Source organism: Puma concolor, chromosome D1 (genome assembly GCF_028749965.1).
Source record: "Puma concolor isolate L17-30 chromosome D1, mPumCon1.1.hap2, whole genome shotgun sequence".
Taxonomy (NCBI): Eukaryota; Metazoa; Chordata; class Mammalia; order Carnivora; family Felidae; genus Puma; species Puma concolor.
In genome coordinates this window covers 116,682,937-116,693,432 of record NC_141676.1, presented here as the reverse complement: position 1 = coordinate 116,693,432, position 10,496 = coordinate 116,682,937, and the positions used below count along the sequence as shown (strand labels likewise).

General features: G+C 51.6%; 1 pseudogene; it reads left to right on the top strand.

Moving 5' to 3' along the window:
• The first annotated feature begins 8,604 nt into the window (after positions 1 to 8,604).
• On the top strand, positions 8,605 to 9,312 carry LOC112865904 (transcription cofactor vestigial-like protein 1; annotated as a pseudogene).
• The last annotated feature ends 1,184 nt before the right edge of the window (positions 9,313 to 10,496 follow it).

Sequence of the window (10,496 nt, the reverse complement as noted above, 5' to 3'; positions counted from 1 at the left end):
CTGCCCCTTCAGGGGATAAGCTACACCGAGGCTCAGCCCCAAGGGGCCCACCTATTAGATGTGAGAAAAGAATGAATTTGGGGCACATGACTGGCACAGAATTATTAAGCAAAGAACCCAGAATATCACCGTGACATTTCTATGGCTGCGATGGAGCTGTAGATGGGGATACTGTGCCAAAACCTTACCCTGGCCCACATCATCAAGAGGCCCATGAGCCTAGATTCTAAGCCTGACATGCACCCTAATGCTGGTCCTCCACTCAGCCCTCCGGGCAGATCACTGCCCTGCTGGCTATTTGGCCACTGTCACTGCCACCTCCCTCTGGCTTTAAAGGGGCCCATCTCTTATATCTAAGGAATAAATGATAGAGGGGCCCATGACCAGCATAGAATTATTCAGCAACAGACCCAGAATTGTACCATGACCTTTCCATGGCCTCTGTGGAGCTATAGATAGGGATCCTGAGCCTAAACCTAACCCTGGCCCAAACAACTGGCTGCTTCCTGAGCCTGAAGCCTAGGCCTGACCCACACCCTAACGTGTGTGCTCAACTCAGCCCTCCTGGAGATCACTGAACTGGTGGTGGTTCAGCCCCGACCACCTCCCGGGGCCACTTCTTAGCCAAGGCTCTTCCCCTAAGGGGACCTACCTCCTAGGTCTGAAGAGAACAGATTGGTGGCCCATTACTGGTCCAGGAATACTCAGCAAGGAACCCAGAAAATATCCATGGTATTTCCACAGCAGGGATGGAGTGGCCAAAGGGGATCCAGAGCCAAAACCTAACACTGGCTCACACAATCATCCAGCCACGGAACTCAAATCTAAGCCCGACACACCCCATAACACACAGCCTCAACTCAGGCATCCAGGGAGATCACTGCACTGATTGTGGTTGGGCCCCTGGTGCTTCCTTGGACCTAACACTAACCCTAGCCATTGCACTTGCCCTAGGGAGCCCATCTTCTAGGCTGAGATAAGAAAAGCTTTGAGGGCAATGATCAGTGCAGAATCTTTCAGCAAGGAACCCAAAAATTTTCCATGACATTTCCACAACTGGTATGGAGCTGTAGAAGGGTATCCTGAGCCAAAACCTAACACTGGCCAAACCATAAGCCACCCCCAGAGCCTAAACCCTAATCTGACCCACATCCTACCACATTCCCGAAACTCAGCCCTCCTTGGCGATCACTGAAAGGGAGGTGGTTCGACCCCTGCTGCCTTCCAGGACCAACCCTAACCGTAGCCATGGCCTGGCCCAAAGGGGGTTCCACACCTCCTAGGTCAGAGGAAAGAATGGATATGGGGTCCATGACCTGTGCAGAATTATTCAGCAAGGAACTCAGAAGTTTGCCACAACATTTTTGTGGCTGGGATAGTGCTGCAGTAGTGGATCCTGACCCAAAACCTATCATTGGCCCACACGATGGCAGACCCCTGAACTTAAACTCAAAGCCAGACCAGTGCTGTAGCATGTGCCTTCAACTCAGCCCTCCAGGGATATCACTGCACTGCTGCTGGTTTGGACCCTGCTGCCTTCTGGGATCTCACCCGAACCTTAGCCATGGCACTTGCCCTGAGGGGGCCCACCTTTTATGTCTGAGGAAAGAAGGAATTTGGGGCCAAGAGCAAAATATTTCAGCAAGGAACCCAGAATTTTGCCATGACATTCCCAAGGCTGGGATGGAGTTGGAGGAGCAGATCCTGAACCCAAACCTAACCCTGGCCCACCCAATTGTCTGGCTCCTGAACCCAAACCCTAACTCTGACCCACAGCCTAACACATGCCCTCAACTCAACCTTCACTGCAGTGCTGTTGGTTGAGCCCCTGACACCTCCTGGGGCCAAATCCTAACCCTAGTCATGGCTCTGGCCCCATCCTGAATAGGATGGGAAATCACAACCGGTCAGACCTGGGTCACCTACCTGAGCCTATGGCAGGATGTGTCCATCATATAACAGAATCTTGGGTCTGGGTGGGAGCAGAACCCTGGCAAAAAAAAAAAAAAAAAAAAAAAAAAAAATGGTGCTGAACAGACAGAACCAGCACAGGTCCTAATGTGTTAGATAGAGCCAGAGGGTGAATGTGAAATCACGGTGCATTCCTTTGGGGCCATGGTTTGCTGAATAAAGAGATCTGAAATACAGTGGCTAAATAAAGGTGTACATCTCTTTACTTGTTCCATAACATTGCCAGAGATGGACAGGCAGACTGTGGGCAGCGTGGCTGTCATCCACCTGCAGGGAGGAAGGGCAGGCTCACAGATTCACTGGGACAGGAAGTGGCATACATCAGCTCTGTCACATACCATTGACCAGAACTTAGCCATGGGGCCGCTTGCAGCTGCAAGGGAAGCTGGGATGTGCACTCACTAGCTGAGTGCCCAGGTGCCCAGCTACACGTGTACTACATTAAGGAAGGGGAAGTAGATGGGCGTGCCAAATTAGGAACCGCCCCCAACACTCTAGTGTAATTGGCACAGTAATAAATGCACATGGAAACTACTCACCCAAGAGAATTCTAGAGTTGACAATACCGTGTGCTGGTGAGGATGTGGAGCAGTTGTGGGGACACGAAGTGGTAAAGCTGCTTTGGATATTGGTTCAACAGCACCATTAGAGGCAGAAAGGCACATGTGCTCCAACCTGTCAGTCACTCTTCTGGGTATAGATCAACCAAATTAAGGGCACATGTTGACCAAAAGGCATATACGCGAATGCTCACAGATTTACTGTAACCTGGAATTGCACTCAGCTGTGGAAAAGGAAGGGTCCATGCCAGGAAACAGATGAATCTCTGAGACACAGCTCTGAGTGTCAGGAGTCCCACACACAAGCACGCAATCTGTATGTTCTATCAAGTCTGGTTAGAGAACCCACCCTGACTGGAGCATTCCTGGTGGGCAGAGGCACCTGGGTCTCTAATACCCCAGGGCTTGAGTTTTCCCACTACCAACAGGCTGGCAGGGCATGCTGGCCTCATTGTCCAGATAAGTGATCATACAGACAGGGGCTGATGGCTTTGGCAGGGGTGGAGGGCACATATTTTCATTCGTCCTGGTTAATAGGCCAGGTGAATGCTTCCTTCCAGAAGAAGCTGCCAGATGGTTGCCTGGTGGCCAAACCACTTACACTCACGTCTGCACTTGGCTTCTGTTGCTGGGTCCTGCCCAGTGCACATGCCATTTGCTGCCCCATGTCCATCCATGCTGGGGTTGAAGGCTGAGGAGATGTTCCTGTCATTTCCCAAATGTATATGGTGACAGAAGATTTCACAATTCTGGTGGGAGAAACATACCAGCCTGGGAGACCCTGACGACAGGTAGAGTCAAGACTCAGACACATCTGCACAGGTTTCTGACCCAGATTAGCTGGGAGTCCCATGTGCAGGCTGATGCCCATTTTGGGGAGCTCCCGGAGACGTTGTCCTTGCAGCTGGCCCTCCCTGCATCCATCTGGCCTCAACTAATCCTCTAGAGAGGGTCGGTGAGACCATCGATGCCTCAGCAGGATTTTGTTGGGACACAAACTCCTTGGCTCACTTTTGTTTCAAAGACAAAGTGTGGGATGCGGGATTCAAATGACGGGCTACTGTTGGCTTCCTTGCTCACATTTCTATGTTCTTCCTTCTCTAATCCAAACAGAATCAAGATTTGACCTTATTTAGGAGCTCTGAACACAGGCCCTGCCTGACATAAGAAGCCATATCTGGGACCTTCCCCACCCAACCCCACACTCGTGAAGACACTGTCTTCTTCCTACTCACCGGCTCCTCACTTCTCTCCTTGCCAGAAGAATCGAATTCTGCATTTGTGTAGCAGGCAGAGAACCCTGGACTCTGAGAAGAGAGGGTTCCCACATTCCTTTGGGGTAAACCAGTCACAGCAAAAATGCCCCTTTCCTTTGCCCCTGATTCCAAGAAGTGAATGGCACCCTGCAAGGCAAAAAAAAAAAAAAAAAAAAAAAAAAAAAAAAAAAATCAGTGGGGCCCCCGGGTGGCTCAGTAAGTTAAGCATCCGACTTAGGCTCAGGTCATGATCTCACGGCTTGTGGGTTCGAGCTCCACATCGGGCTCTGTGCTGACAGCTCAGAGCCTGGAGCCCACTTCAGATTCTGTGTCTCCCTCTCTCTCTGCCCGTCCCCTGCTCATATTCTCTCTCTCTCTCAAAGATAAATAAACATTAAAAAAAATTTTTTTAATCAGTTGGAGACTCCATCGGCTTTCCCCCCTGGCCCCTTCCTTCAAGCATGGGATGTTGGTGTCAAGCCTGGAGCTCTGGTAGCTATTTTGTAATTAGGAGGTGGCCAGCATGAAGGTTAAAAGTCCTCATGCAGGGAATGGAAACAGAGGTAGGACATGTCTAGCTGGGGGGCATGATTCAGCTCTGGACCCAGCTCTATTTCTTCAGTGACACCACTAAATTTCATTAATGTAAGACCCCCCTCTGAGATGGCCGTTCTCATATTTGCAGCCCAAACTTCTTGTCTGGAAATAGCTTTACCAAATATCAGCCTGATTTTGTGTTACTTCACACAAACATTCATTCCTGTCCAACCCGGCTGAACTGCTGTGTTTTTCATCCCTTGGCCTGTAAACATCATTCGTCAGAAGACAGGGCAGGTGCAGGGGGGCTGGAGGGTGTCAACTCCAGATGGAAGAGGAGGTGAGAGGCTGCCTGCCAACCCTATGGATTGTGAAGTCCATGTGCAGGCAAGAGAGGATCTGGCCAGATAGCTGAGTCCTGAGGTCAGAGTGGGGCTTTGAGATGGTTGACCTCCTCCTGGGTCCCCACAGCTCCCCAGGTGGGCTCTGTGACCCATGGAAATCCTGAGGCTTCCATCGAGGAGGCTGTGCAGCTATGCCCACTTCTCTTGCGACACCTGCATGGGTAGTGTCCATGTGACAAGCTGGATTCTGAGGGCACCCAGCAGAGGGACCACATGGAGTGATAGAGACAGACAGACAGACTGAGAGAGAGAGATACAGAGACAGGGCCTGGCCTGTGTGTGGCAGGTCTTTCAGAGGAGGCCATGTTCCAGCCTCTGCAGCCCAGGTCTTGGTCACAGCACTGATGGGCCCTGGGCTGGATCCCTGCAGAGTAGGGTGGCCGCCCCTGCTTATCAGGGTCATTATGTTGTGTCTCAGGGAACTGCTGAGGCCACTGCACAGAGAAACATCTCAGGCTATTGGAGATCCGGGAGCCTGGTGGAGCAAAGAGAGTAGACCCATCGCCTGGCCCACCACCCACAGCCTGCCCTCCCATCGCCTGGCCCACCACCCACAGCCTGCCCTCCCAGCATCTAGAAGCTTCTTTGGGGAGGGCAGGGCTGGCAAGAGAGCCAGAGGGATGTATGCCACCAAGGGCAGCTAAGCTTGGACCACCCAACTAGACTTTGTCAGGGTCACCCACCCCAGCATCCAAACCACAGAAATGCCGTTATGGAAACAACAGGCATGTAATGTTCTGCACGATTCTGTATGTGGCAAGTGGGGCCCCACTGATTTTCCCAGGGCCCCGGCAGGCCTGAGTGGGGTGCTAGGAGCTCTTCACTTGTCAGGAAGCCCCCAGGCACTCCCCAGAAGGGGTCTTGAATTCCAAGCTTCCCCATGCACAAGGGGTCCAGGCAGGTTCCCCTAGACCACCTCCCACCTGAGGAGACCAGTGTAGAGACCAGCACAAGTGATGCACCTGCTGAGGCAGAATCACGGCACATCTGGTCGACATATGGTCCACTGCAGGCAGATGTCCGGGATGAATAGGATGGGGGTGTCCGCTCCTTCTTGTCACCCCCAGTGTACCAGACAGGTTCACAGGTGGCTTCAGTCCTAGAAGGTGATGGCCCTGCCCTTCTGTTGACCCACCTCTATCCATCTACCTGGAGTCCCTGGAGAGCAGGTAGTGGCACCACTAGTTCAGGACACCTTAACTATCAAAGTGAGTACTGGAGACACATTCTCGTGGGCCTGAGGCTTACACTTTGCACCTGTGCCCCCAAAATCTCCACACAGGCTAGTTGTTTTACTTTTAAAACTTTAAACATTTTAGTAAGAACTGCATCTATTTAGGGTGTTCAGCACAGTGATCTGAGGCATGCGTATCAGTGACGTGATGGCTTGAGCCAAGCTCTGGACCTGCCTTCCCACTCGGTTACTGTCTGTGTGTAGTCATAGCACCTGAGGTCACACACATACAGTACAGCGCTGTCAGCCGGTCACTGTGCCGGGTGCCAGGTCTCCAGGCTTCCTCCTGCATGACTGACACCGTGTGCCCCACAAATGATGAGGCCAACTGATCCCAACCTGTCCCTACACCAGGTCGTTCTGTGCTCAGCTTGTGCCTGTTCTTCAGATTCCACGTGTAAGTGACACCACACAGCCTTCTCCTTGTGTGTCTGGCTTATTTCATTCAGCATAACATCCTCCAGATCTGACCGTTCTTTTTTACAGCTGAGCGATATTCCTTCGTACGTACATCAGTCAATGGATGGACACTTAACTTGCTTCCATGACTTGGCCATTGTGAACAATGCTGCCATGAACATGGATGTGCAGAGATCTCTTCCAAACAGTGATTTCCTTTCCTTTGGGTAAATACCCAGGAGTGCAGTTACTGGACCATCAGGTGGTTCTGTTTTTAACTTTTTGAGGAACCTCCAAACTGTTCCCCAAGGTAGCTGCACCAGTTTGCATTCCCACCAACAGTGCAGGAACGTTCCTTTTTCTGCACATCCTCATCAATACTTGTTATTTTAAAATAATAAAGATTTAAACAGTGCCCTCATTGCCAGCAAAGAGCCAGGATGTGCCCAGAGAGACAGTCTTTTGGCCTGGGGGAAATAGCCAGAATGTCCTGAAACTCATTGACGGTGGCGAGTCTCTCTTGGCCACCCCATTTCCCCGAGCTTGTAGGAATACTCAGCAGGAAGTTAGGGACTGGGGACACAAAGGCAGAGGGAAAGGAATGAGAGACACAGAAACAGGGAAGAACTGGAGAGCAGGTTCTGTGTGGGGTGGGGGAAGGCCAGCCTGGAAACAGGTCCCTGCCATCCAGGTTGCTCTGAGCAGGTGGGTCCAAGAGGTGCTGGCACTGTCAGTCAGGTGGGCACATTGCCTTGTCAGCCACTGTGAACCTTTATGGGCAGCAGGGCCATTAGACATGTTGGTGTGTCTCAGGAGGACCTGATATAGGCCCTGAAACTGCAGACTCTGTGATTGTTAATAATGATTCATGCCAACAGCTTTTTAGTGTCCATGGGCATTTCCTCTGACCACACTCACAGTAGCAATCGCGTGTGCATCAGGTCTGATGGTCCCAAGCACCTAAAGGCATGTGGCCTCTTCCAAAGTTTCACCAGCTCTTCCATTTCTCTGCTTGTCTCATGGACACCAGGAGAATGGAGGGTGGGAGGGGGGCAGGGACATTGCTGAGGTCAGAACAGCACCTTCCTGGAGGCCCCACAGCCACCCACAGCCAGTGGGATTATCTTGTCACTCATGCAGAACGTTCCTCCAGGGAAGACATTATAGGACAACAAGTCAGAAGTTCCACTCATGGGCTTTCCCCTGAGATAAACCTCCATCAATGTAGGATCTGAATCCAGAAAGATCCCAAGAGAAACTCTCCTCTTCATGTTCCAACTTGGATGAGAGCTTCCCTGGCTTCAGTTGTGTTGTGCAGCCTCTCAGGCCCATCAGGGGCTCAGTCGCACCTGCTGCAAGGCTGGGCACCCCTTCTTCCTCCCTGGGAGGCGATGCCACAGGATTTTTCTGCAGGTGCACCAGGTCTCCCCAGGAGCACTTGGCCTCATTTCTTCCCTCCAACTGTAGCACCCTGTAACCAGGGCAAGGGGGTAATAGAGGAAGATGTGGGACAGAGGCCCCTGGGGTGAGTGATGACGGGTTGGTGCGTTCAGGAGCACATGGGTGCATGCAGTGGGGGAAGGTTTGTGCGTGTAGGAGGCAGGTGAGTGTGGGGAGGGGGCAAGTGTGTGTGTGCAGGGGGGCCCACAGGTGAGTGCAGGGGGCACTGGGTATGTACAAGGGGGCAGTTAAGCTGCTGGGTGCATGCAGAGGGGAGAGAAGGCCAAAGGGTGTGTGCCAGGGGTACTAAGGTCAGGCCCATCATTGTCCTGGGGTCAATCCTGGGCAGGGACTCAGGACAGTCCTTGCTGCTTGAGGGTGTGATGTGGGTTCCAGCAGGGGATGCTTTGCCTGCAGAGTCTCTTGTCCAAGGTCAAAGGTGGCTGTAACAAAGAATTAGTCAATTAGAGAGTGAAGACCCCTGTCAGGGTAGAAGGAGTGAAATCCTCTTCCTGTTCTTGGCGTCTTCACTGTTGACACTCTACCTACCACGATGCCCCCTTGGGGAGGCAGTGTGGCAGTATGCGTACCTGAAATATGCAAGTGTAGGCCCATGAGTGAGGCTGTGATGAGTCTTCCCTGCAAACATATGCAAGGGTCCTCATCAAACGTGCTTGGCTGCTGTGAGTGACTAAGAAATCACAGTGGCCGTCTCCAAGGGGCCCACAGGGACCAATACGTGGTGTGGCACCACCTCCCAGGGGCACACGTAGCTTTTATCTGCGTCCCTCACAAGGGAAGAAATGGGGAAGACTGATATCCAGCTGCAGAGACCTATAAAAAGTAGAATTCCCAGTGCATCCTTGTCTCCTATTTCCAAGGGGACATCAGTGACGAAGTGGATGGACACTTCTCCAGAGCTCTGAGCCTTGTCAAGAGCCCCCAGCGACTGAGCCACATGAGCCAGGGTGCAGATGTGACCCTGAGGAATGACAGTGACATGCCTCCAAATCCATGGCTTTTCTCTCCTCAGTGGACAAAGCCAGAGCCAGAAGCATTTTTGCATATGGTGCCACCAACTGCAGCTTCAGCGGGCTTGGTCTCACAACTATGGATCAGTACCTGATGTCCCAGGCAGGGAGCCCCTCTGTTCTGTCTGGCAAGCCATGGCATTACCCCTCCCAGCCAGCCCCAGTTCCTCAGAGCCTGGCTACTCTCATGCCTACTCCAGTGGGCATGTGGTGCCAGAGCCCCAGCCTGATAGGAAATATGAGCCCTCCTTAAGCCTCCTCCAGCAAGACTGATACGTAGCCCCTCCTCAGGAATCTGCAGCGTGGGAGGACTGCAGCTCTGCCCAGATAGCCGGAAGCATGGGATTGCTCTTCAACTTGCCTCCCAGCTCAGCCCACTATAAGAAAATACATTTCCCCCCAGATCGCGCATCTGCCAATGCCAACCTTGCAAGTGAAAAAAGCCAGTCTCCAGAGAGAAGAAATGTGTTCTTTTATTGAATTTCGGTCTGAAGAAGGGAATTCCTTTTCCCAAACCTGCTCATGATTTTCTACTGTGAATCTAGAGGGTCTAGAGACTGTACTGTCCTTTCTTTCTTTCTGTCACTAAACAGTATTGCGCCAGGAGCAAGTTTCTGTTCTCCCTAAAATTCTACACTTCTGTGCCTTGGCACCTGTGCCCTATTACAGGAGTACTCAAACTTCAGCGACTCCCCAGCATAGGAAGTGTTTAAAAGAGTTCAGTGACGGGCCCACAGAGGCTCACCCCACCCTCCCTGCACCCAAAGCCCTCTGCTTAGAAATCACAGTCCCTTCACCCTCTACCAGCAGGGTCTTTGGTGTCGTATGGGGTTATCCCACTTTGCCAACTGAATGGAGGGGATCCGAGGAACAACCTGAAGCTTTCTAGCCTCACCAAGACTGTGGCCGATTGCACTCCAGCCTCCACCAGAAGCAAAATGAACTTACAATGTGAAACACCCATTGAGGAAGAGTTGAGGCTGGGCATTCCCTGCATCCTCAGAGTATGGAAGGATCCTGAAAAGGTTTCAGGAAGGCTCTCATGAATAAAGTACTTTCTTTTTTTTTAATGTTTTATTATTTATTTTTGAGAGAGCGAGTGTGAGCAGGGAAGGGGCAGAGAGAGGGGGATCAGAAGATCCAAAGAGGGCTCTGCACTGAGAGCCGTAAGCCTGATGCAAGTCTCGATTCACAAACTGTGACATCATGACCTAAGCTGAAGTCAGACAATCAACTGACTGAGCCACCCAGGCACCCCAAATGAAGTACTTTCACTTGGGATTTTTGATTTCTCCGTTAAAAAAAAAAGTGATTCCAAATAGACTCACTGAGAAATCTGAGAACTAACTTACTGGGAGTTAGTTAGGAAACTGCCCTATCCCAAGATGGGCCTGGAGTAAGTTCTGTGCCAAGAGCATTTCTTAGTTGCAATTCCAGAAGTTTCTTTCTGCTCTCACTCTGAGGATGAGGATTCTGGCCTCTGATATAACCCATAAGTGTTCCCCTGGACCTTGGTGACACCTGACAGCCTGCCACCAGGGCCCACCTGGCTTCCACAAACAATGAAACCTTCCCTTCAGCTCTCTCACTGTTAGGGACATCTGGGAACTATTAGCTCTCTTTTCAGTACAGAGCTGCTGGGGCCACCCACGTGGATACCCACA